This window comes from Suncus etruscus, chromosome 2, assembly GCF_024139225.1.
Source record: "Suncus etruscus isolate mSunEtr1 chromosome 2, mSunEtr1.pri.cur, whole genome shotgun sequence".
Classification (NCBI taxonomy): Eukaryota; Metazoa; Chordata; class Mammalia; order Eulipotyphla; family Soricidae; genus Suncus; species Suncus etruscus.
This window is the reverse complement of record NC_064849.1, coordinates 108396234-108423824: the sequence shown is the minus strand read 5'-3', so window position 1 is coordinate 108423824 and position 27591 is coordinate 108396234. Positions and strand designations below refer to the sequence as shown.

Below are 27591 nucleotides of genomic sequence, written 5' to 3'. Positions count from 1 at the left end.
TCCGGAGCCTGCCAGGAGCAATATCTGAGTGCATAGCCAGGAGTAACACCTGAGCACTGCTGTATGTGGCCCCATAACCAAAAATCAAACAAAAATAGAAAAATAATGAATGAGCATTTTTTACAATTAGTCTTTTTTAAAATAATTTTAAAATAACCACAGCTATACTTTAAGGATTTCTCATTTTGTTCATTTTCTTTATAAATTCTAACCACTTTAATTTTCAATATTAATAAATACTTTAGAGCATATGCTAAATAAATTAACATACTAATATGCTACAAAACTAGTACTGTTTATGTCCTTAATTTTTAAACTTGCAAGACATTTAAAAATAATGCAAAACATTTAAAAATAGTTAATTCTTATAAAACAGTTATTTTACAGTCTTCCTGTAACTATAGAAACTAAGGTTAGAATTTTAGTGCCTTAAGACACAAATATTACATTTTTATTACTGTGAAAACATTGGTAAAATTTTTCTTTAGATATAATTATTCCAACACTCAATTGATGTCTTCCCTCTGATAACTGGCAAACTTCTGACAGGAGATAGGTAGTGACAAGAATGCAGGGCAAAATTTGCAAACAATTCACTATATGCCCAAAGTTACCATGAGCCTGCAAGCTGTCATATTTTCAAAAGTTCTTGAAATGCAAATTAATTACTTTGGTACACTAAACTATTGAATAATTTTTCTCTTTTTCTTAACTGCTGACATACCATCAACCTTTGGGAAATAACAGTTATGAAATAAGATGATAGACTCAGTTCAGAAATTACCACTAGCTATAAAAAGCACTCATTGCCATGTACATGGAAGGAGAGAATTCTGGAAAGAACACATAGAGTGCCTGGAATCTCTCTCGTTTTTTGCTAATAACCTCAAGGATTTTATACTACTTACTTATTCTATATGAATTATAGTGGTCATTGTTTTTGTAGTGAACACTGATGAAAATTTATATCTTTTATAACACTTTTTATGGCAGTAGTCTTCACATGTCAGTTCTGATATTCCTTGCCATGATCACCCCACAGAGTTATTCTGAGGTATGTTATTCCATTCTTACTTTCATTAAACTTAATCTTTGTTCCATTAGAGACCTCAAACATGGAACCATCTATAAACATTTAACCATAGAGATTATTTTCTTAGCATCATTGGCACTTCTTATATATAAGAATATAATATGTTACATTATATAACATAATATATATACATATATTAGTGTGCTTTACAATTTTATGAAATTGTCAATCATAGGATTCATTCACAGAATATTTCAACACTACATTTCCCACCAGTATGTCTGTTTCCATTACTATTTTTCTGGGATCCCTTCAGTTCTCCCCCACCAATTGCCTCAAGTACTCATTCAGTCACTTCAATTATAGCAATCCCTTACATTGAAAATTGCTTCTAATTCTTTCAGCCTCACGCCCACATCTAGTGCTCACTTTTGAAAGCAAGAAATCACCATTTCTGCTTTACATTAACCTTCCTGTCTATTTTCTTTATTTTTTCTAGGACCTTATTTTTCTTTAATGTGCTGCAAAACTCTCCATCTGAGCTCTGCTGTGTTTACCTCCATACTTGCTTTATTTTCTTCTACCTAAAAGCAGAACAAACAAACATTGGCTTCCCCTTTTCTTTGCAAACAAACTGTCTTTCATGTTATATAACTGGCATAGCTCATTTAATTACAAAACTAACTTATTATGTATGGAATAAATAAGATAACTTCTGGAAGAGCATAGCATGCCCAGCAGAAGGTTAAACATTTAGGGTAAAGTTAGTCATGGTTTTATATTCCTTCTTGCTATTATTTGTAGTAATGAGATCGCACAGGTTTTTCATATGGAGAGCTATGGGGGCCTAATTTAACCTGATGAGCAGCCAGTGAGATCATCTTAGAGGAAGAGATACCTGATGTGAATCTGTAAGGAGCAATAGAAAATAGTTGACTATAAGGGATTTGTACTGGGAGTCCTGAGCAATTTTTATTACCATACTGACTTTTGGGTGCCTGAGGGAAACTGGTAATTAGAGGATAGGCCAAGTTTCTAACTAGCCTGCAACACATCAGGCATCACAGTACAGATAAAATTGTCTTTGAGTCAACACACTGTTTTCCAGAGAAGGAATTGCTAGGAAAATCAAAACAAGATTATGTAACATTTTGTTTGGACCTTAAGCAAGTGTTACTCAGTATTGAAGAAAATTATTTCACTCAAGTGTTTGTGTGGCCAGAGCTTTATATTCAGCATGGTCTGTACTTACATTACTGATGATTCTCTCTAGAGATTAAATATTTAACAACTTGATTTTGTAAACTAGTGCAACCTTGCTTGAGCATAAATGCAAATTATCTCATTATTCTGACTTTCTATTTTTATCTTGTACATTACTAATAAAGATTATACATCTTTTAAATGTGTATTATTTTACTTTTAATTAATGAAAGTGATATCACTATTTCTTAAAAACAGAAGAATAAATTTTATAGTTTATAACCACTGAGCAATGTGGTTCGGAAGACAAATATGTAATGATAGAATTTCATCTTTTCTAGTCGTGGTTGATGTTATACCAAAATATATATTTTTGATCCTGGAATTGACTTTTTTAAATTATAAGAATATAGTAAAAGGGGCCTGAGTGGTGGCGCAAGCTGTAAGGTGTCTGCCCTGCAAGCGCTAGCCTATGACAGATCACAGTTCGATTCCCTGGCATACCATATAGTCCTTCAAGCCAGGAGCGATTTCTGACATAATAGCCAGGTGTAACCCCTGAGAATCTATGGGTGTGTCCCAAAAACAAAAAACACACAAACACACACACACACACAAAGAATATAGTAAGTGGTCTGCTAAAACTTTTGGTACAAACAGCTAAAGATGTAAGAAGAGAGAATTACATATTAGTTTCTGGTGATTAAACAAGAACTGAGTGTTTGTTTTCCAATGTTTCTGCAACAGAATGACACAAATTGAGTTGCTTCAACCATGGTTCTCTATAGATTAGAAGTTGGATGCAATCCCATTGGGCAGAATGCAGCTTTCTTTCTGAACACTTTAAAGTAGCATTTCTCAAACTGGAACCATATGTTTCCCAAAGGACACAGAATATTCATTTCCAAGGGGCAAAAATTAAAAATCATATTTGAGAGGTACATAGCATGAGACTTGGGAAACAACTACAGTAGGAAAGGGTGTTTCAGTGAGGAAACAAAGTCAGAATCACTACCTGATTGGGGAAAGCTAGAGAAAAGTTAAAGAAAAAAAGTTAAAGAAAAAAGTAGAGAAAAGGTAGAGAAAAGTTACCTTAAATGATAATTTTTTGTATCTCTGCTTACTTTGGCATGTTCCTTGTTTGTACCATCTTAAAGACAGTGATGGCACATTAAGTAAAACCTTTCACTTTGGATTACCCTTTCCAAGTCATGTTCTTTTCTTTTTTTTTTCTTCCATTTTTTTCTCTTTATTTGAATATCTTGATTACATAAATGATTGTGATAAGGTTTCAGTCATATAAAGATCACCCCTCTTCACCAGTGCAACATTCCCGCCACCAAAGTCCCAAATCTCCCTCCATCCCACCCCACCCCCACCTGTACTCCAGACAGGCTTTCCAGTTCCCTCATTCATTCACTTGATTATGGGAGTTCTCAGTGTAGTTATTTCTATAACTGTGCTCACCACTCTTGTGGTGAGCTTCATGGAGTGAGCTGGTGTTCCAGCTCTCCTCTAATTGTCTCTGAGGATTGTTACAAAAATGACTTTTATTTTTCTTAAAACCCATAGATGAGTGAGACTATTCTGCGTCTCTCTCTCTCCCTCTGACTTATTTCACTGAGCATGATAGATTCCATGTACATCCATGTATAGGAAAATTTCATGACTTCATCTCTCCTGACGGCTGCATAATATTCCATTGTGTATATGTACCACAGTTTCTTTAGCCATTCGTCTGTTGAAGCGCATCTTGGTTGTTTTCAGAGCCTGGCTATTGTGAATAGTGCTGCAATAAATATAGGTGTGAGGAAGGGGTTTTTGTATTGTATTCTTGTGCTCCTAGGGTATATCCCTAAGAGTGGAATAGCTGGGTCAAATGGTAGCTCAATTTCCAGATTTTGAAGAAACCTCCATATCGCTTTCCATAGAGGCTGTACTAGACGGCATTCCCACCAGCAGTGGATAAGAGTTCCTTTCTCTCCACATCCACGCCAGCACTGATTGTTCTCATTCTTTGTGATGTGCGCCAATCTCTGTGGTGTGAGGTGGTATCTCATCGTTGTTTTGATTTGTATCTCTCTGATGATTAGTGACGAGGAGCATTTTTTCATGTGTCTTTTGGCCATTTGTATTTCTTATTTATCAAAGTGTCTGTTCATTTCTTCTCCCCATTTTTTGATGGGATTAGATGTCCTCTCTCACCACTCCTCTTCAATATAGTACTGGAAGTTCTTGCTATAGCGATCAGGCAAGAAAAAGATATCAAGGGAATACAGATAGGAAAGGAAGAAGTCAAGCTCTCATTGTTTGCAGATGACATGATACTCTACTTAGAAAACCCTAAAGACTCTACCAAAAAGCTTCTAGAAATAATAGATTCATATAGCAAGGTGGCAGGCTACAAAATCAACCTACAGAAATCAATGGCCTTTTTATACACCAATAATAATAGGGTAGAGATGGAAGTCAGGAAAGCAATCCCATTCACAATAGTGCCACACAAACTCAAATATCTTGGAGTCAACTTGACCAAAGACGTGAAGGACCTATACAAAGAAAACTATAAAGCCCTGCTCCAAGAAATAAGAGAGGACACACGGAAATGGAAACACTTACCCTGCTCATGGCTTGGCAGGATTAACATCATTAAAATGGCAATACTCCCCAAAGCATTATACAGATTTAATGCGATCCCCTTAAAAATACCCATGACATTCTTCAAAGAAGTGGATCAAACACTTATGAAGTTCATCTGGAACAATAAACATCCTCGAATAGCTAAAGCACTCCTAGGGAAAAGGAAAATGGGAGGCATTACTTTCCCCAACTTTAAACTGTACTACAAGGCAATAGTTATTAAAACAGCATGGTATTGGAATAAAGACAGACCCTCAGATCAGTGGAATAGGCTTGAGTTCTCAGAGAACATTCCCCAGGCATACAATTACCTAATTTTTGACAAAGGAGCAAGAAATCCTAAGTGGAGCAGAGAAAATCTCTTCAACAAGTGGTGCTGGCAGAACTGGTTAGTGACTTGCAAAAAAGCGAACATAGACCCCCAGTTAACATCATGTACGAAGGTAAAATCCAAATGGATTAAAGACCTTGATATCAGACCAGATACCATAAGGTATATAGAACAACACGTCAGTAAAACACTCCATGACATTGAGACTAAAGGTATCTTCAAGGAGGAAACTGCACTTTCCAAACAAGTGGAAACAGAGATTAACAGATGGGAATACATTAAACTGAAAAGCTTCTGCACCTCAAAAGAAATAGTGCCCAGGATACAAGAGTCACCCACTGAGTGGGAGAAACTATTCACCCAACATCCTTCAGATAAGGGGCTAATATCCAAAATATACAGGGCACTGACAGAACTTTACAAAAAAAAGTCATGTTCTTTTCTAATTCACTATTTCTCCCTATCATTTACATATATAAAATCCTTTGTTATTATGTAAATTTTATAATGTAATAATTATGTCATTATTCAGCATGTCTAAATAATCAAGGATAATCTTCCTATTTTAGAGTCCCTATCAAATTTACATCTACTACCTTAATTTCTATTTGATAATCTAATATACTCACAGGACCAGGGATTAAGACCAGGAAGTGTATATGGGATCAGTTCAGCTGCCTATAGATAGATAGATAGATAGATAGATAGATAGATAGATAGATAGATAGATAGATAGATAGATAGATGAAATGCTTAAGGCACTCATCAAGTTTATGACTTTAGATAGGATAACTATTTTTTCAAGTGATATCCTTGATCAAAAGAATGTTTTCATCTAAAATGCCTGCATATTTGCAATGTATTTACCCAAAGGAGTGAAAATGTTCAGTTCTCTATGCTTATTATTAGATTGATTAATTCCTTAATATAAAGATAAGGAATTTATTTATCTTATTCATGACTGCACTTAGAAAGCAATAGAGTAAATTAAAAAAGATAATATATTCTACACCACATTTTTCAACAAATATTTTACCTGACTACCATTTTTATTGTTTATATTTGATTATTTATTGCTCTTCCTTCAAAGGGCATCAAGTACCCCAAACTCCATATGCAATACTAACAATTAAATATTTATTTGTAGAAAAGACCATATTTGGATATTTTGTGTGTGTGCTCTGTTGTTATGTTGTTTTTGCTAAGTACTACATTCAGCTAAATTCTCCTTTTGATAATTTCGCTTACTGTTATTTTATTTGTAGATGGTAGATATTTTTAGGAGGCAAAAACAAAATCAAAGTGGGAATAACAGGGGTCATATTTCTTCAGTGTCCCTGAGACAGGGCACTAGTGAGAGATTGACTGAGAAGACTTTAATGTGGCCTGATTTATGAGGCAATTTACAACCTAGAAATTGATGACTACAGGAGAAATATGACTTTGTACCTTACAACTTAGTAAAGAAGAAATAAACTGACCATGTGAATTTGTAGGAATTAATTTGATGTTTAGCTTGTCTGTTGTTATTTTTTTTTGTCAACCTTGAAGATAGGTTTTTAAGGATAACTTATTTTCAACACGTGACTGATGTCTTAGTCTTTTGTAGTTATCCAATAATTGTATATATTGCTATGAAATTCGCATTTATATGTAATCACATATGATAAAGTTTGACTTAAATCTTTGCCATTAGTATAATAGAAAACTTGAAGTCCTGTAAGAGAATACTGATGTCAATGATAAAAAGAAACTTATTTGCACATAGACATGCCTCTTGGTGCAGGTGTCCAAACTCTAAATGATAGGTTAACTAATTCAGATATTATTTGAGCTGACACATGTTTAATATAATTTGTTTCTCAAAATACTGATTAATATATTTCTTTTTTTTCTTTTTATTTCTAGAGCAAAACTAACTGGTTTAATTCCCAGACCTGTTACGTTTTACCTGAAAATCCTTGACCAAATTACTTTGTTCTTATTTTCCTCTATGTTGTGATAGGTAAAAGGGAAGAAAATAGTATCAACTTTATTAAATAGTTTGTATATTTCAAGAAGTTCGAGAACAATCTGTATAAAGGAAATGCTCGGTACTGATGAGGTATTATGATCCAGGAGTCAGGCTGTCTCCAAAATTGGCTTCCAGACAGTGTGTCACTGCAGAGGCAGGAAGACGCTGTAGGATGTTTGCCTCACCACCTCCCACTCTTATCGAATGCTTCCTAGAAACACTGGAATAAGGTTGTGAACACACTGGAGAGGGCTTGACGAGGTGTGCATTATTTCTCCGCCTCCACCCTCTCTCCATGGCAACAAGAAGGGAACAATATGTGCTACACTTTAGGTCAAAAGGCTTCAGATATTTTACTGTCAAGCTTGAATCTACAGGCAATTAATATTCATTGCCAAGAAGAGACCCACCTAATCACTGTCTGGAATGTTCTCCAAGCCTGGTGTTGACATCTCTGACATAGCCATGGGAGACACTAGGACAGACCTTTTACCTTACTAATTTGGGTGGCCATTAGAGTCTGTTATCCTAGTTGGTGTCTCTGGTGTCTCAGAATCTCCAATCTGGTTACTGAGAAGCTAGCAAAGGCAGTAATCAAATCTTAACTTATCTTAACTCCTAAACAGGAATGTCCTTTGTTTCCGGTCTGCTTACTTTTACTGTAACCAGTCAGTGAGCACACTATTTGTGGGTATCCCCCACGTCAGTGAGATTACAGGTGTGTTTAAACTGTGTGTTAGAGACAGGACCAAAGAATGTAGTTTTTCCAGTCATCCTGATCCTTGGCAAATATGGATATTTTTAAATCTGTATATTTAATATTAATTCAGACAAGAGTTCTAATGTGTTTTCAATTACTAAGTTTTAACTTATTTTAATAAATTTAGTTCAGAGGACAGATAATATTGCTTCTTTAGCCAAAGACATTTCAGAGATACAGATTTTAGAGATTCATGAGTTAATGTTTGCTATATCAGAAATTTCTCATACTCATATGGGAATATATTTAAAATTATATACTATTTTGTGAGTTAAATTCAAAATTATAAGAGTGGATTTTTGTATATTTCACCAAAGGCAATAAGACATAGCACAGCTACCTTTCTATCTTGACCTTTTAAATTTACACTTAACCACCAGGGCCCATAACAGCTGTCATCTTCTCTATTAAGCTTTCTGAATCATTCCTGCATGAAAATTTTTCATCTTTCTCTGAGCTCTAGGCTCTAGAAATTCTTGCATATACAAATCATGTTATTACAGTTTCTCTATATTTTCTACCTATGTATAATTTTGAAAAGAGTAATATTGCATTCCCTTTATTGTCCACAGAAATCTTATTTTATTGGGAAGCTAATATATAAAGTTAAGTGTTTCTATAGTTCCTGTAAAATACTTATTTGTAACCTCAATTCAACCAACCTACATATATAAATTTAAGAGTAGAATAGTATAGATGTAGAGATACTTATCATTCATTTGATACAAATGCTTGTAAAATCACAGACTATCAGATATGATATACTTTAGATTTATATATTCCCTTAAACACAAAGCATATTTCTCTGGATGGGAGAGGTAAAGAAGTAGGTTAAAGATAATGACCTAATTGGAGAACAAAAATGAGTATATGTAAATTGCTCCAGTTGTAGTAACTGTGTTTCCATGACATCATAAATAGAAAAAAATTTGATTTTAAATATTCAATGGCATTTTCAAATGGAAAATAAAATTTAATGACCAGTTGTAAGCTGATTGTGCATATGTTATTGAAAATATGCTTAAAGATTTAAATAATGCTTATAAATTATAATGCCTGGAAATATTTTTATCAATCTTGTTTTTCTCAGAGGTAGCATTTTGTATTTTTTAAAATAAAAACAGAAATAAACCAAAATTTATAAAGTTATTATATAATGTAGTGTTATTTTGACTTTTGATTCACAAGTGTAGGGATTTGGCGTTACTCCCAGAGATGCTATGTCCAGTCTTGATGTCTGGGCTTATTGGAAGGCATGGGGCCCAGCCTTTGATTTAGCTCATTAGGCTTGCAAATACATTTTTAAAAGAAATTTCATTGAATAGTTTTTAAAGCTTCCCTAAGAATGTAATTTCCCAATGTAAAATGTTATTGGTCATAGAACATATTTATTTATTTATTTATTTGAATTTGGTACCATGCTTGGTGGAACTCAGGGCTTACTCTAGGCCCTGTGTTCAGGGATCACATCTAGGGGATTCTGGGGACCATATTGAGTAATGGGTATCCAACTCAGCTACATGCAAGGCGAATGCCCTACCTGTCTCTTTGTTTCTCCATATATATTTATTTTAAATCAGCTAGTTTTGTACAACATGATTTTTGTTGCACATTCCCATCCTGGTGCCTTTCCCAGTACCCCATATGGTTCAAGATGTGATCCCTAAGCATAGAGTCAGGAATAAATCTGGAGCAAAGCTGATTATGCCTCACTTGAAATAAAAGAATATATGAATGAAATGGCATGAGCAGAGCTTTGACAAGCCTGTTATTAGAAGGCACTATTCATGTTAGCATGCCAAATCTTTTTCCCTCTTCTGTTAGTTTTAGTTCTGAGACAAAAGGCCAAATACAAAGCACACATGCAACAAAAAGAATGTTCACAAATAACTTGTATTTGCACTATTAGCAATGGGATTTTAGTAGTAGAAAATGCAGCTTCCCTGCTGAGATAATTCTCTAGTCTGGGAGTTGAATTAGAGCAAGGCTTTCTTCTTTATGTTGTCTATATTTCTAAGCTGCATTACACGATTGGTCATGCTCCTCACTAAAATAGAAGAAGGAGAAGCAAAATAGATTTGAGAGATGATGAGTTTCATTTTAAAGTTTTTGTAACTGAGATTCTGTGGGGAAATCTGAATAGAGATCTTTATATGCATAGAGACTATTATGTATATGGAAATTTCTAAAGCTAATGTACTCCTATCATTAGCCTCTCAAACAAATTTTTCTATGTGCTAAAAATATTTTGTGCAACATGCCACAGCAATTGCCAATGCAGGTGTTTGCTCAAGAGCTATTTTTCAGTAAGGCCTTTTCTTATTATGTTTATAATGAAAACATAACAAAACAAATAAAGAGCAACTATCTTTTTATAAATGTTCTCTATCACTAATCACCATCTGATATTTTCTGTTATACTTATTTCTAAATGTCTTTCTCCCAATGTCAATAACTATACTGTGATTCTTAAAAATAAGGACTTGTATTCAATGCTATATCACTAATAGCTAATTTTGTCCTAGATATTTGACAGATGCTCATATTTTGTTACATGAATGAATTAATACTAAGTGTATTGTTAGTCTTTGACATTCTGTATATTTAATACATACCAAAACGATTACACCATTAGAAGAGAAAGCATATGATTCTAAAATTAATAAAAAACAATGTGACTAGGGTTGCCCTCAGTATTTGTGCCACATAAGCTAAAATGCAGCACTTATATATACACAAATATACAGAAAAGGAACAGATTTTATTTCTTATGAAAAATATTTACATATTAAAAATATTTTTTGGCACTCCTGGCAGAAAGAATGAGTAAAGCCTTGAAGCCAACCTGGTATTTTCAGCCTTAGGGAGACTATTGAAAGAAAAGTCTCAAATTTTGTATATTCCTTTCATCAGATATTCATTGCTTTTGGTTAAATTTGTTATAGAATTCTTTCTTGGACTGGAAATGCTTCTATAGTGTGCATATGTAAATATGAAAGCATGTATGAATATTTTTTTTTGTGGTTTTTGGGTCACACCCGGCAGTGCTCAGGGGTTACTCCTGGCTCCATGCTCAGAAATTGCTCCTGGCAGGCACGGGGGACCATATGGGACACTGGGATTCGAACCGATGATCTCTTGCATGAAAGGCAAACGCCTTACCTCCATGCTATCTCTCCAGCCCCCTGAATATTTGTTAATATTCTTCTGACATTAATTATCGAAGTATTTCCTCCAGAGAAGTGAAGAATATTGAGTGGAAGTTACTGATGAGTAATCTGCAGCTGAACAAATGCATTATAGATCATCTCACCAGGTTTCTCTCTTCTGGTTCCATTAATTGTTCTCAAATGCATTTATAAATAAAATTGTTATTTATAAATTGTTTATCAATTTTATATTTTATTTAAATTTTATAAATTGTTGTTTATAAACTTGTTATTTATAAACAAATTTGTTCAGAGCCAGAGAGGTGGTACAAGTGGTAAGATGTTTGCCTTTCATGTGTCTCCAATTGGTTCAATTCCTATGCTCATAGAACCATATGGAATTCCAGGGATCAAATCAGGTTAGCTTCTTGCAAGGGAAATACTTTAGTATTCTTCCAGCTTCACAATAAATTTTTAGATAAGAATCTTATTGAAATTTCTATTATCAGAGTAATTTTTGTTATTTTGTATATGGATGTAAGAGATGTGCTATACCTTAATAAACAAAATTTAGTTAATGGAACAGGCTTCTAAAAATCATTTCAAAACAGCTGAATCCAGAATCCATCTTTACATGCTAACTACAGTAAAAAAAATAGACTCTAGTGGAGTTGTAATTTAGAATTTAGTTTCCCCACAGCAACCTTTTTCCAGTTCAGTTCATTTGAAAAGCTTCATTTGTGTCATTATGCTTTTTGTTTTTTCTATCCCTAGTTAAATATTGTCTTAACCATCATATTACATGTTTTGATGATCTATTAATTTTTGAAGTGGGTGGAGAGTTGTTTTAGAGGAGGGGGTGTGCTGAGAAAATGGGGCTGGAGAGTGTTAGGTTGGAATGTTTAATTGCATGGAAACCTGTCTTTAACACTTTATCACTGTGACTGAAATAAAACAAACTTAAAAAATAATATTTCATTCTACAGGATAGTTTGGCACTGGAGGCAATCTAGGTATCTCTTGCTTTCTACTCCACATTTCTATCTTTTCTTTTCTTTTTGTGGATATAGTTTGCATTACTTTTACCTAGCAAAGCATTTTTTGTATTACCAATTGCCTATATTTTTTGATTTACTAATCATAGTTTTGAGAAAATCATACTTTGTTTGCATTTGCCGAGCCCTAGATAGTTTATGTTACAGATTATTGAAATCATTGAAAAGTGAGCATTTAAGTATTGACTTTTATATTTTATAAATGTTGGAGAATAATGAGAGTACTGTTAAAGTGAAATTATTTTTCCAAAGTACGTTGTTAGACCTATTTTATTTTATTTTATTTTTTTCTTTGGTTTTGGGGTCACACCCAGCAGTGCTCAGGTATTACTCCTGGCAGGCTCGGGGACCATATGGAATACCGGGTTTCGAACCAATGATCTTCTGCATGAAAGGTAGATGCTCTACCTCCATACTCTCACTTCGGCCCCCTTTTTATTTTAATAAAATATTTTAATTAGCTATTAATTTGCACAAGCATATTTTACATTTTTTAAATAAAATATTTTAATTAGGTATTAATTTGCACAAACATATTTTACATTGTTTTTTGTAAATATAATTTTTATTTTAATCATAGTGGCTTACATATCATTGACAATAATATTTTAGGTACATATTAACATAAAATCAGGGGAATTCCCATCACTGAATTATCCTCGCTCCACCTCCGTTCCCATCCTACCTCCCATATCCTCCTCCCTCATCCCCGGGGCTGCCAGAATAAATGGTCCCCTCTGTGCCTAGCTTACTACTTAGTGGTCCTACACTTGTTTGTTTTTTGTGCCTGCCTTATTTTCCGCTCTGATTGGGAGGGGGGACTAGATAGTTCAAGTTATGTGATTTTGTTTGAAGAAGAGAAAAGTAATAAACTGGGGAAAAAATTTAAATACACCAAAAATGGGCAGAGTCCTTTTGGAGGCTCTCATCCTAGGTTTGAGAGACGAAGGGGAAACACCACAACAGTAGACAAAGAGGTGTCAAATAAAATATCCAGTGAGCACTCCAACAATAAAGATAAGCACCATATAAAAGCCTTGGTCTTGAGATAAAAAAACATGGCAGAGCACATAAGGGAAAAAAGAAAAGAAAAAAAATAAATATGAATGGAGACAAAAACTTCAATATCTATACCAAAACAAAAAAATCTACAAAGACTAGATAAATAAATAAAAAAATTGTTTTGTGCATTTTTGCCTTTTTTTTCCTTTTTTCTTCCCTCCTGCACAGGTACAGTAAATATTGGGGTCATTTGAAAAGGAATTCCCTTGGCCTAAGAGATACACGGTTTCTCCACCCTTGAAGCATTTTGTCATGGGATTAACTATAGACTCCTTTCAGGTTCATTTACTCTCCTGTTCGTACTTTTGTGGTGTATGGAAGACTTCTGCTCAGTTGTGGGTGATAAAATCAGACCTTTGTATCTAGAGATCTCGGTATCTGCACAGGTCAGGGAGTGGAACTTATGATGGAGTTTTTCTTTGTGGTTCTAGAAGTTCTGTTCTCTCAGTGTCATTTTAATCCATCTTCTGTGGTTGGTGGTCTTGGTCTTTGTGCTGATCCTAGGATGGGGCCTGGGATAGCGTCTTTCGTTATGTTTCCAGAAGACCCTTTCCGTTGCAATTGTCTCAGACAGACCTCTGGAACTAGAGATCATGGTTGTTGTGCAACATTTTGTGTTGTTTTTAAAATGACACAAGATATGGAGTTCAAAGAAATGGAGTTTACATACGTGTATAATCAATGTAGCATTATAAATATATATATTTATATATATATACATTGCTATATATATATATACAGTGCTAATAGAATCTATGTTAGGAGCTATGAGGGAAATTGGTAATTATAACAATAAGATGAGGGGAAATATAATGCCGTTTTGACAGCAGATTGTTGGCACCTTAGTTCATTGCATTATAATTAAATTGTGTTTATATTTGCATTTTGGTTTTATATTGTTACTGAAAATTTTTTTTAGTTTAATTTTTTGGGCCACATCCAGCAAATCTGAGGGCTTATTCCTTTTTTGGCTCTCAGGAATACTCCTAGAACTCAGGGAACCTTATAGAACCATATGGGATTCCAGGTTGGCCTTGTGCAACACAAACACCTTTCCCAGTGAATTATCTTGGCCTAAAGAGGATATTTTTTAAGTAATTTTGTCTTGAATTTAAATCAACTTCAATCAAGATGATTTTTAATTGACCTAGTGGTCTTAACAAATTCATAATTTTATAGTTAAAATAATCTATCCATAGGTTGTTTCCTGTGAATGCAAGATCTTCTTAAGGAAACTATAAATTTACTCTATAAAAACATTTCCTAATTTTTATAGACTATCAATATAGGCACAAATATTATTTTTAGAGAAAATAATTTTTGTTATGTGGATGTTTTTTATTTTATTTTTTGAGATTCCTCAAGGCAATTGAATAAGTAGGCATTGAGTTGTGCTGGAAAATGCTTTGTCAGCTTACTAATGATGGACCTCTATTCATTGTTTTGTGTTGGCTTCCAAATATTAAAAAAATTTAATCTCTAATTAATTTTATCTAAGTTCTAGGAATGTAGTAGCTAATTTGAGAAATCAAGTGGGAAATTGCAAACCCTCGGTAATATAACTCATAAATTTATTGGTCAGTTCTATGGATGGATTTTTTTTAACAGCTCAATTTTAATTCACGTTTACATTGTCTTTTCTCTGATATATTTTTTCCATGGTAAATTTCAGTCCAATTTAATTTTACTACAATACACAGAAGATTCTTCTGAGAAAGGATAATTACTCTGGGCTATTTTGTATGGTATTTTTAGTTTACAGGGCAAAGAAAGAAAGAAGCTCTTAACTAATACAAATGTGTAGCTCCAGTGTGTCTTACAAATCCCTTTATGTTTTTATCCTGCTCTTTTCTTTCTTTGTCCTCTGATACAGATTAATAACAGATGTATCTTAGGCTGCCACCTGTCCCTGTTTATTTGAGATTATTCCAATTTATCATCTAGTTTTCTTACTACTGGTAATTATGGAAAGCTTATTTTGAAATCAGGTCGTGTGTGGAGAGACAGGGTGGAGTTTATTTGTAGTGTGCACTGCTTTGAATGTATGCTTAAGGCCATGGATTTCCAGTCCAGGATAAAAAAGATTCATATTATCTTTGAAATTGGATTCTTTCTAAATAATGTAGATATTACTGTATGATTTCTGTTGCAAAAGAGAGTTTACATGAATTAACATACACAAAATCTGAATATAATTACTGTTAAGAGTCCCACTTAAAAAGTTAAAAATGGAGGCATAGTGATAGTACGCGGACAATATGCATAGGTTCTATCTCCAGCACCTCATATTGTGTTCCCTAAGCCCTCCAGGACTGCTTCCTAAGCAAAGAATCTGGAATAAACCTAAGGACCACAAGGAGTACCAGCACCAACCTCCCGCCAAAAAGAAAAAGAAAGATGCTGGAGATAGTTGAGCAGAAAGAGCATTTGACTCGCCTGATGTCAACCTAGATTCAATTCTTCTCAGCACATATGGTCCGCCAAAACCAGCCAAAAGTTGTTCCTGATGCTTGAAGTTGTCCCTGAACCACAGAACCAGAAATAATCCCTGAGCACCACCAGGTTTAACCCAAACCCTCTCCTCACCAGAAAAATAAAGTTATTGTTGGAATAAAAGAAATACAATTTTTAATTAAAATATTTTTTATTACCCTCAGTGGTGCTCCAGGTTACTCCTGGTTCTTTGCAGAGAAATCACTCCTGAGAGCTTCTCGGACTATATGGTATACCAGGGATTGAATGTAGGTCTGCCACATGCAAGGCTAATGCCCGTCCCATTGTACTATCACTCTGGCCCTGAATAGAGTATTAAAGTTTTGGAACAGAGACAGAACAGGAGACAATGCACTTGCCTTATATTCCACTAAAAGTGATTTGAATCCTGAGCTCCACTTAAAGACATTCCTGAGCAGAGAAAATGAGTAAGCCCTGAGCACTGACTATTGGGTAACCCAACAGCAACAAAAATGACTAAAACTTTAATTGATTAAAAAATTATCTTTTGCTCCCTGAGTATATAATCAAAAGGTCCTAATTGGGCCCGAGTGGTGACACAGCGGTGAAGTGTTTGTCTCGCAAGCTGCTAATCTAGGACAGATCACGGTTTTATTCGCCGCTATCCCATATGGTCCCCCAAGCCAGGAGCTATTTCTGAGAGCATATCCAGGAGTAACCCCTGAACGTCACTGTGTGTGGCCCAAAAAACAAATAATAAAAAAAAGGTCCTAATTACATCCAGGTATTGTCCATAAGACCAAAGTTAAAAAAAATTTTTAAAGTTCAAATGCTCACCACTTCCGAGTATGGAAGGAATTGTAATAAGTTTTAAAATCACATTATAAAAAATGTCTGTCATATGAGTGTCCTTCTGAAATTAGTGCAAATGAATCTAGTAATTATTATTGTTTTAAGGTTCACATTTTGGAGTGTTGAAGGTCCGAAACACACCTGGCCTTTCCTAGATTCTATTACTGACTATTTGAGTGAATTTTTTTTAATGTTGGGCGACCATATAAAGAGCAGGGATTTGAACTAGGCAGAATAATGACCAGGCAAGTGTATTACCTCCTTCTCTGTCCTTCCTATTAAAATTTTCTTAAAATGCTTTAATAAATTGAATATTTAAAACATGTATATTAAAATTGTGATGTGAAATATCTAAGAATATATTATATTATTTTTTGATTTAGGAACTCTAATAAGCTGACATCTATTTATATGGAAATTTCAGTGTAGATGTTGTATATGTAAATCTTAATTATTTTTAGCATGTCTAATTTATAAGTGAATTAATACAGGAAGTCCATTATACATCACTGTATAAAATCCTACAATAATAGAAAAATAAATATATTTGTGTGAAAACATCAAATTATTTACCCTAAGTTTTATCTTAAGATATTGATTTTCAACATTTTACACATGTGGATTCATGGGATTAGGAGCAATATTTCACAATCATCCAAGGCAAATAAATGGTATTATTTATAATAATAATATCTTATTTTAAATTCTAATATTATAAAATAAAAGATTATTATTTATGCATACCAGAAGTGAAAGTCAATAGCTTATTTTTAGAACAATAGATATTATGGTATATTAGCTCTGGCCCATGCACCAATAGTTAACACTGGATTACAGGCTTATGTAAGTAAAAGTTATAATAGCACTCCATAACATATTTACTGAAAAGTGTACCCATTAAATTTGTAACAAGGTAAACAATTAAAACTATATGAGACTAGCTTTCTTTTATTCATTTTATGATCCCCCTTTCTTCAAGTTCTATTTCTCCAGATCCATTATAAATGTTGTCTATTTTATTTTGTTTGATTCTTATGCCAGTTAGGTGCCAGTTAAGAATACAAAAATCATGCAAGGTCTTTGAGAGAGGATTTGATATCTTTATTAAGCTGCTTTCATTCTGGTTTGAAGTAGAAAGAAAATGTTGTCCTTTTTAAAATCACATTCAATTTAGAAATTCTCTCTTATTCTAATTACAAGGTTCATCTCAAGACTGCTTGTGTGGTGGTTTTCTTTACTTTGAATTCTTTCATAATTGATTTTACTATGTTCACAGGTGCCGGTGTGTGCAAATATACAGTTGACCTAAATTTTAAGTTAGTAGACTCTTTTTGGACTTTATCAATGATATCATTTTACAAGTGGATATTCAGAGGAATAGTATAGGGAAATGCACTCTGACAAATTAGGAGGGGACACAAATAAGACAAGCACAGGATGATAGAATAATGAAATAAAAAATGTGTTCATCTTGTTGTATTTAAGTCTGATTAAGTTGCTAACACCAGGAGTCAGATTCTGTATGTTGAAAGACATGCCAACCCACCAGACTGCTACCTTTTTATTTGTTCCAATGCATTTTGGCATCTGCAGGCAAAATGCACTTTTTACCAAATGGCCACAAATCTGGGGATTCCCATAACTCCAACTGACATTTAATAATATATCAGATTGACACAGAGTACAAGAAAGTTCTCTACTTAAAATTGCAGTTTCATTCTAAAGAATGTAAACCAGCACCAAACAAAGGAATGATCTATGAGCATCTCAGATCCAGAGCTTCAGTTCATTGTCTTTTTGAAATCAGGAAACAACAAATTCTAGATACAATGACATGTTTACCAAATGAGAAGTTTCAGTGTCATAAATTTTTATTTATATTTATCCACTACTTATGAATGATTGAAATTGTTGGCCTTGTATTTTAATTCAAATTCAAATTTCTTCTCTTAAGTAGAATGCCTGTCTTAGATACATGCATGGGGTGGGGAAGTAGGGAGATAGGGCATCGGTGATGGGAATGTTGCACTGCTGAAGGGGTGTGTTCTTTTTCTGAATAAAAAACAACTATAATCATGTTTGTAATCATGGTGCTTAAATAAAGATATTATTAAAAAATTTCTTCTATTTCTGGAGATAAGGCCAGCTTAGAAGTCCCAAATGATTACAATCATTTGTCTTCTGGTGATCAGCTCCATCCTGACTACTCTGATAACTAAACAAGCAAGTTTATTTTAAGTGTCTTAGAAATAACAAAGACACTTATGTAAATTATTATGCCCCTCCCAATAGTTAGCATTAAACATCTAATTTTTAAACATAAAATTGTATGTGTATATGTATATACACATATCTTTTTGTTTGGTGGTCATACGTGGCAGAACTTAGGGCATACTCTTGTCTCTGCTCAGGGGACCATATCTGATGCTGGGGATGTAATCTAGGTTGTCCACATACAAGTTAAATCCCCTACATCTTAAACTATTGCTTCAGCCCTGAAGTGTATTTTTTCTTGATATGTACTTATTTATTTTACTAACAAGTAAGATTCTAACTTTTCAAATATGTTACCCTTTGAATAATGGGATGAATCTAAAGGTTTCACATGGTTTTGGAAACATGAATGCTCAAAATTTTGATATTTTGTTGTTGCAGTTTTTGGAAGTATTTTTGTATTTATCTATAGAAAGGACTTACTTTTTTTTTTTTTTTGTCTTTTCGGGCCACACTCGTTTGGTGCTCAGGGGTTATTCCTGGCTAAGCGCTCAGAAATTGCCCCTGGCTTGGGGGGACCATATGGGATACCGGGGGATCGAACCATGGTCCTGATCCTTGGCTAGCGCTTGCAAGGCAGACACCTTACCTCTAGCACCACCTTGCCGGCCCTGAGAGGACTTACTTTTACTCAAATTTTAATCATACAGTTATTTATATTTTATACATTTCTATACTTTGTTGGAAGACAGATCAGTCACTTATATTTCATAGAAAGAAATGGAGGCCCAGGGACAGAACATAGGTAAGGCATTTGCTTTGCACATGACTGTCCTGAGTTTGATCTTTGGCATCTCATATTGTTTCCTGAACCACACTAGGAATGATCCCTGAGTACAGAGCAGAAATAAGCCCCGAGAACTGCTGAGTGTGGCCCCCAAAATAAATCAAAATGTAGTCCCCCTGATGAAAGATAGTCTACTAATTCAAAATAAAATTTCAATAACTTTAGTCTGAGTAGGTTTAGCAAAGAAACTGTTGGAAGGGTCTGTAATGGTTATAATTTTGGAATAGCTCCATATTCATGGCCAGTGTTTCTAACATTTTTTTTGAATTTTCATAAGACAAAAATTTCTTCAGATAATCTCTTCAAAATTCCAATTTTCTAAATGACCCTGACTTAAATTTGACCATAATAAAAACAATGATCATATGCTTCTTGGTGGCAAGTTTGGTTACCATCTAAGTTTATATTAAGTATTGGGCATATAAAAATATAAATCCTAAATTTGGAGCAGCTGCTAATTACTTTATAAATACTTTATTAGAGTGCTATTGTTGCCATAAAAATTCTGTGTTCTGGGTGACTCATTCAACATAAATTATGTTCTCTCAATATTGGAATCTATAGTTGGATTGGATCTATATGTGAAAATTGTCCTATTTTTTTTTTTTTTTTTTTGGTTTTTGGTTTTTGGGCCACACCTGGCATTGCTCAGGGGTTACTCCTGGCTGTCTGCTCAGAAATAGCTCCTGGCAGGCACGGGGGACCATATGGGACACCGGGATTCGAACCAACCACCTTTGGTCCTGGATTGGCTGCTTGCAAGGCAAACGCCGCTGTGCTATCTCTCCGGGCCCAACTAATTTTTATCGTAGCTGATTTTCCCCATTATTTTCACATAGTTTCCTCATTTAACATATAATCATACTTTATAAGATCAAACTCATTGGATAGGGTTTATGTTAATAAACTTATTTTAACTTACTTGCCATTTCAGAGAACTTATATCTAAAGAGAATTATATTCTTAGGTATTATGAGTACAGATTTCAACACATAAAATTTGATATGTTTAATTCAGTCTATAACATCTATTAACTTGACTAGTTTTATAACATCTAGACAAGGTAGGCATGGGGCTATCCCATAAGCATGGCAATGAGGATAGAGTGTTTACTTCTCGTGCAGACAATGGAGGTTCTATCTTTTGGGACCCGATATGGTCTCCTGAGCACCTCCACAATAAATTGTTGAATGCAGAGTCAGGAGTAACGCTTGAATATTGCTGGGTGTAGCCCCCCAAAATAAAATGATAGGCATAAACATTATCCATTTTTACTAAGATGCACTTGTATAGATGGTTATATATATTGTTTAGTACAGATAACTAGTAATTCATGATGAAGCTTGGATTGAAATCCAGGTGATTTATCCCCAAAGTCTGTTTTTAATTAATATGCACTATTTTAGGGAGGCAATTCTGAAAGATCCCAGAATAAATCTTGTATGGTAACCAATGTTGTTTACCTTACTCAATAATCTTACACTGGTAATATTTTTATCTATGTACCATGATATACAATAGTATTAGTATTTATGGTTTAGAAATAAATATCATTTGACCAGTTGATAATTTTAGAAGAATATATTTGTACCATCCATAACATTAGTGCTACACGGGTACAGGTAAAATTATAGATTTAAAATTCCAATATACTTATACATAATTAGCATAGGCACAAAAACATGAAACCCTCAAATACTTGACTCAATGGCATTGCTGACATATTTCAAACAATATGAAAGAAGTATGTAATAGTCTAAAACTTTATCATGTCTACTTAATAATGTAGAACAAGAATAGCATATCAGGAACCCCCCCAAAAAAGATTATATTTAAAATAAAGAAACTTCAATTATTTATTATTAGATTTACATGGTAAAGAAAATAAGAACCTTGTAACATATGAGGCTTGAGTTTAGTGTGAAGTGTATTGAATAAAGCTATTAGATGAGCAAAAATGAAAATTAAGTACAAAAAGAGACAAAGTTCCTAAGTCCCATAGGTGGACATCAGACATTAGATCAATTTGGATATTTGGTTTTGGAGTTGTGGATAGGAACTATGAAACATTGCCTCTACCTTCCAGTACATAAGCTCTAGGAGAGATTAGGTGGAAGATAAATATATCTTGTCATCTGGAATTTTGAGAATCAGTCAGAGTATGAGCATGAGCACTGGGGGAAAGAAGATAAGAGCCTTAGGAGGAACTTCTCAAACAGGGAAGAATTTATCAAAGCAAGTGTATTTCTGGGAGCAAAGAGACAATCGCATCTATTTTTGTATCTAAGTACTTGTCACTTCCTTAAATGATTAGGAAAGGATAGTTGATGACAACTAAGAGAATGACGAATGGATCGTGTGGTAGTGTATTGTCATTCAAGGGACTTTATATTGGAGAAAGTAAGAACTGTAGAGCTTACATATTATCATGGTAAGGTAGGTTTAATAAAATGAAAGAATTAAAAAGAAATTAAGCCATAAACAGAGAACAATAGTCTTGTCAAAATCATTTTGGGTCAAGAAAAGTTGGAAAGTATCAAACGTTCTCACTTTCTGTACTGACATTCAATTTCTTGGAATTTCTTAATAAAGAGGGACAGACTTGAGTAAGCATTTCAGCAAAATCAGAGGAGATTGAATTTTCTAGCAGCCAGCCACTTTATTAGCAATTAAATTTAATATTGCTTGCAATATTGAACTGTAGATGTAAGATGTAAGATAAGGGTAACTTAAAAATCTGAGTCACTAAGATTTGGTCACATGGCTATAAAATGCCTCTAAATTTTTCTTATTCTCGATTAAAAACAGTATGTAGGGGCGAGAGCCATAATGCAGAGTATGGGCATTTGCCTTGCATGTGGCCTACCTGGGTTCCATCCCAGGTACCACATATGGTGCCAGCACACAACCATGAGTATTACCTGAGCTCCACTGGGTGTGGCCCAAAAAATAAAAACCAAAAACAAAATTAAAAACAAAACTAAAACAAACCTACAATGTGTATAGTAGAATTTCTATGTGACATCTGCTAAGAGATATGAGCTCAATACATACATTACTTGTTAAAGAAAGCATATGGAAGAATATTGGTTTGATAGTTCAAGAGGATTTTATAGTAAGTATGTGTGTTCTTTTGTGTATATTTACATACATATGTTTTGGGGCCATGCCCCATGGTTCTCAGGACTTTTAGCTTTGCCCTGAGCTGTTGTGCCTGGCATTTTGGGAACTGAAATAGGGTATTGAGGATATAACTCAACCTAATCTAGTTCTGCCATCTACAAAGCAAGCACCTTACCTGCTGTTCTATATCTCTGGGCCTCTATGATCACATTTTAAGCACAATTTTGCTTTAGCAAATTTGTATTAATGATTTACAAAAAATTTAATAAATCCCAATATTGAATCCAATATACCAATATTTGTTGGTTTTCTACTGGTTGTCTTGAGGATGGTTTCAAAATCACAGATTTGATTGAACTGCAAATTATCTAATAACAATGTGTAGTTCAAAAGCTTTTTATTTTATGTGTTAATCAGGTTTTACTATCTACTAGAGAACACATTTTGTAGGGAAAAATGTAATTCTGTTACCTGGAATGAATCCCTTCTTTGATGAAATGTGAATTTGTTTATGTACAGTACTAACTCAATATTCCACTTGATTATTAATAGTCATATATATTCTGAAATTTAAGAGTTTCATGAAAAATACTTCAATATTAAATTTAGACAGGAATTTCCATATTTTCTCCTAATGAAAACTTCATTTACAATATCTTTGATCTCTAGCTAGTTTTGCACTTGAAGTATGGAAGATACCATTTTATAAGTTTGATTTCATATTTTTATGATAATAAGACAAGCTGTTCACTTAATTCTTAAAATTGTGTATTTCAGTTTATAAATAAAAGTGAATATATTATGTAATTACTGTAATATGAACATCTTATGTTGCATTTTATAGGGTCTTTTTAATTTTGAATGTGCTCAGCCCTTCCATGTTTTTTGACTTGAGAATTTAATCACTAACTAGATCTAACTCTTATTTAAGTATTGTTTCTTTAATTAAACCACTGCAAGAATAAGTTGCCAGTGTCATTGTAAACTATGCTAACTCAGTAAAAACCCATTTAAATTTTTTTTATATTTACTGTTAAAATGATTCATTTATATATTTACTTTAGAATTATCTTTTTCAGTGAAATGATTTTTCTTACTCATGTTTTGGTTGTAGTTGTTAGCATCTTTTAGTTCTGATATAGATAATCCTCCTTAACATTTCTTTTTTGTGTTTTGTTTCTGCGCCACACCAGGCAGAGCTCAGGGGCTAACTCCTAGCTCTGGGCTCAGAAGTTACTCTTGGCAGGCTTGGGGGACCATATGGGATGCGGGAAATCAAACTGAGGTCTTCTGGGGTTGGCGCTGTGCAAAGTAAATGCCTATTGCTGTACTATTGCCCCTGTTTCTCCTTAAACATTTCTTGACAGGCTCTATAGACAGGACACTCCTTCAGCAGTAATGAATTTCTTTAGCATTCTCTTATCTTTATACATTCTTAGTCTCTTCTTCAGTTCTGATTGTTAACCTTTCTGGATAAAACGTTACTTTTTTATTATTTATTTTATTTTATTTTTTTGGTTTTTGGGCCACACCCGGCTGAGCTCAGTGGTTACTCCTGGCTATCTGCTCAGAAATCGCTCCTGGCAGGCACGGGAACCATATAGGATACGGGATTCGAACCACCTTTGGTCCTGGGTCTGCCGCTTGCAAGGCAAACGCCCTACCCCTGTGCTATCTCTCCGGCCCCTTGATTGAAAGTTTTTTTCATTTCAGCATCTTAGTATTTCCATGCCATCCTCTATCTTCTAAAGTGTCTGTTAAAAAATAGGTGATAATTTTTTTAAAAAAGTTTCCATGTGACAAACTGCTTGTCTCTTATTACTTATAAGATCATCATTGTTCTCTTAACTTTTGCCGTTTTAATATGAAGTATCCCTGTGTGAATTTCTATAGGTTCTTTATATTTGGGACATGGATTTTTCTATATATGAGATATTTGGTTTCTTGTATTTGGAAAGTTCCAAAGATTATTTTATCAAATAATATTTCTGGACTTTCCTCTTTTGCCTTTTTCTTGGCTTTACTATTCTTTGTTATTTTCTAAGAAGTCTTTACTTACTTTTTTGTCCATAATGCTAATCTGTCTGGGTTAATTTTTATTAGTGTATTTTTCAGTTTACCTATCTTCTTTATTCTTGAATTCCATTGAATTATTTCTCTGTATATTTGTTTTATTGTCTATTATTTATCTTTTAGCTTGTTTATAGAATTATTAATTTTTTAGTTTAATCTTCTGAATTTGGTGAGGACCTCAGTATTTTTAACTAACAACTCTTTAATTTTATTGCATTCAACTTATGCCTATTTTCCCCAAGATTATTGTTTTACTCTTTTATTTGAAAATTGTTCTTTTGTTTCCATTTTACCTGAATTAGCAGTACTTCTTTTTGTGTATTAACCTGTACTGGATTCATGGTGATCGTTTTGTTCAAATGTTGACCTATGAAATAACAATGTAGTCATAATGTGCTATGACTACTTGCAGCCTACATATATAGTGCCTTGATAGAAAAAAATTAACATGTTTTTGTATTGCATAATTGTAAGAGTCACTAACAAATGAAAGGTTTTAATTGCAACTAAATAGTCAACTGTGTTGACTATTATATGGAAATCTTTTCTATTTTTTTCTTCATTTTTTTAACTAAAATGTATTTACAAAACTGTATAATGAAATCAGCATGTAAGGAAGAGGTAGTGCTGCTCAAACATTAAAATGCCAGTTCACCACACTGCAGTTAATGGAGAAGTCAGATTTAATGAAGCCTTAGCAGTTCTTCAGAGAAAAGTGATAGATTCACTAAGATGTTATTTATAGATCAGTCTTTTCCTTAGCCGAAGCTGAGATGCAAAATTTGAGAATGAATCTGCTTCATTTGGTTTATCTTGAAGAATACAGTTTAATTTTGAAATTTAACTAAATTTGGGGGAAGTAAAGGCCAGATACAGTGGATTGGTTCACAGTATATATATTTAATTTATTAAGACTATACTTTCAGGAATCATTTCTATAGTATGTATTTTAAATTTATTATGGCATATATATAAATTCAACAAACACTACGCCTTTTAAACATTTTATTGAGACACCAACAATGACAAAGGTACTGATATTTAAGTTTTATAAGCATATCATATTCCAAAACCAAACCCATCACTAGTGTCAACTTCCTTCCACCAATATCTACAGATTTCCCCCTGTTCTTTAACCTGCCTCCTTAATAGGAACATTTTTAAGCTTGGTTGCTATAGTTTGGACCTCATGCTTTTATTTTGTGGGTTCTGTGGTTCAGATAATTAAATATATCACATTTCTACATTTCCAGTGTGCCCTAGGCTTCTTGCTTCTGCTTTGTTACCTCCTTTCCTCTTCTGACTTCCTCCCTTGGTTTCTTTCCTGTTCTTCTATTCATTAGTTTAGTGACCCAGATAAGACTTGGACTAATTACAAACAGCAAACAATATACTATTTAAAATATAAGATTTTTGGTATATTTTGTATAATATTTTGTATTTTATATGTATTATATATTTGTTATGTTTTGTATCTACTATATATAGTATTATACATAATGCATAGTTTATCATCTTGTTGAAAATTTTCTCCACTAGCTCAAAATTACTGTTTTTATGATAAGTTCTTGATTTGTCAAGTTATCTTTCACAGTTACTAATGTATGGACATAAAAATAAAATGGCACATGATAGAAATAGATATTACTGCTCATTAAATTACATGAAAATAAATATCCTTTAGCAATTAATGTTCCTCCAATTTTTATTATAATTTATCTGTAATGTACTTCATTAGGTAGTATTTTATATTCTTTTGAAAAATAAAGATACTGCATATTAAAATTTCTGCCACTTTCTAATTTTCTATGCTTTTTTCAAGATTTTATTTCTGCGATGACATGGAATTTCTTGAAATTCCACTTTTTATTCAGTGCTTTAATTAAAAACTCACTGAGGTATTCTGTTTTATAAGACTATATATATGTTACAAGGGTATGTATTTATTTTTTTACTATATGTGTCTTAGAGTTAAGTGTTTAACTTCTTCATAATTTATGCTTTAATTAAAAATGAAATTACCTCCATAGTATCCATGCCAGTATTTGTTGGTTTGGAATGCATTTATTTATGTAAATGGCTCAGGGAGTTGTCACACCCAGCAACACTCAGGGTTTACTCTCGAGTCTGTGCTTAAGGATCACTACCAGAGAACCTAAGGTATCATATCTGGTGCCTGGCTTCAACCAAGGCTTACTGCATAAAAGGCAAGTATATTTTTTCTGCTGTATTATCTATCAGATCCATGGAATGAATTTATTGATATAATTCATACTGCAAAAATAATGTGATTTTATGTGTTTTATATAAAAGTAGATGTATATAGATAGTTACAAGAAGTGTTTATTTCCTTTGTTCATAGATTAGTTGATTATAATTATTTACCAATTCTGACAGGCCAACCTAGAAACTGAGCAGAAAATTCTGATAGTCAGAAATGCGTATCACAGACTAAGTGACTTCTTAATACTTAGGCTATTGGAGAAGATAAGTATAATCAATTGCGTAGAATACAAATATGAGTCAGAATTTTATGTAAGAATAGAGATAATAAATCACCATTCTGAGAATTAATCAGATATGTATGCATAAAGTGATGTAATTCTGTATATGGCTTTTCAAAATAGTATGATTCCTTTATTCTTTTCTAACAAGTGCAAAATCCACAGAAATGAAAATTAGCTGCAGCTGTGATTTTATGAATGGTTTCCTAGAAACTACATTGAAGGGAACTTCAATCCACAAATGTGTTTCATGATGTTCTTCTAAACCCATGCAGAT

At 33.5% G+C, this 27591-nt stretch overlaps 1 protein-coding gene and 1 pseudogene across 1 annotated transcript in view; both read left to right on the top strand.

Moving 5' to 3' along the window:
• The window catches only part of HCN1 (hyperpolarization activated cyclic nucleotide gated potassium channel 1), a 351288-nt gene that overhangs the window by 97043 nt on the left and 226654 nt on the right, over nucleotides 1-27591 (top strand). The gene's annotated exons all lie outside the window — the stretch shown is intronic.
• LOC126002979 (uncharacterized) lies at nucleotides 25721-25803 on the top strand (annotated as a pseudogene).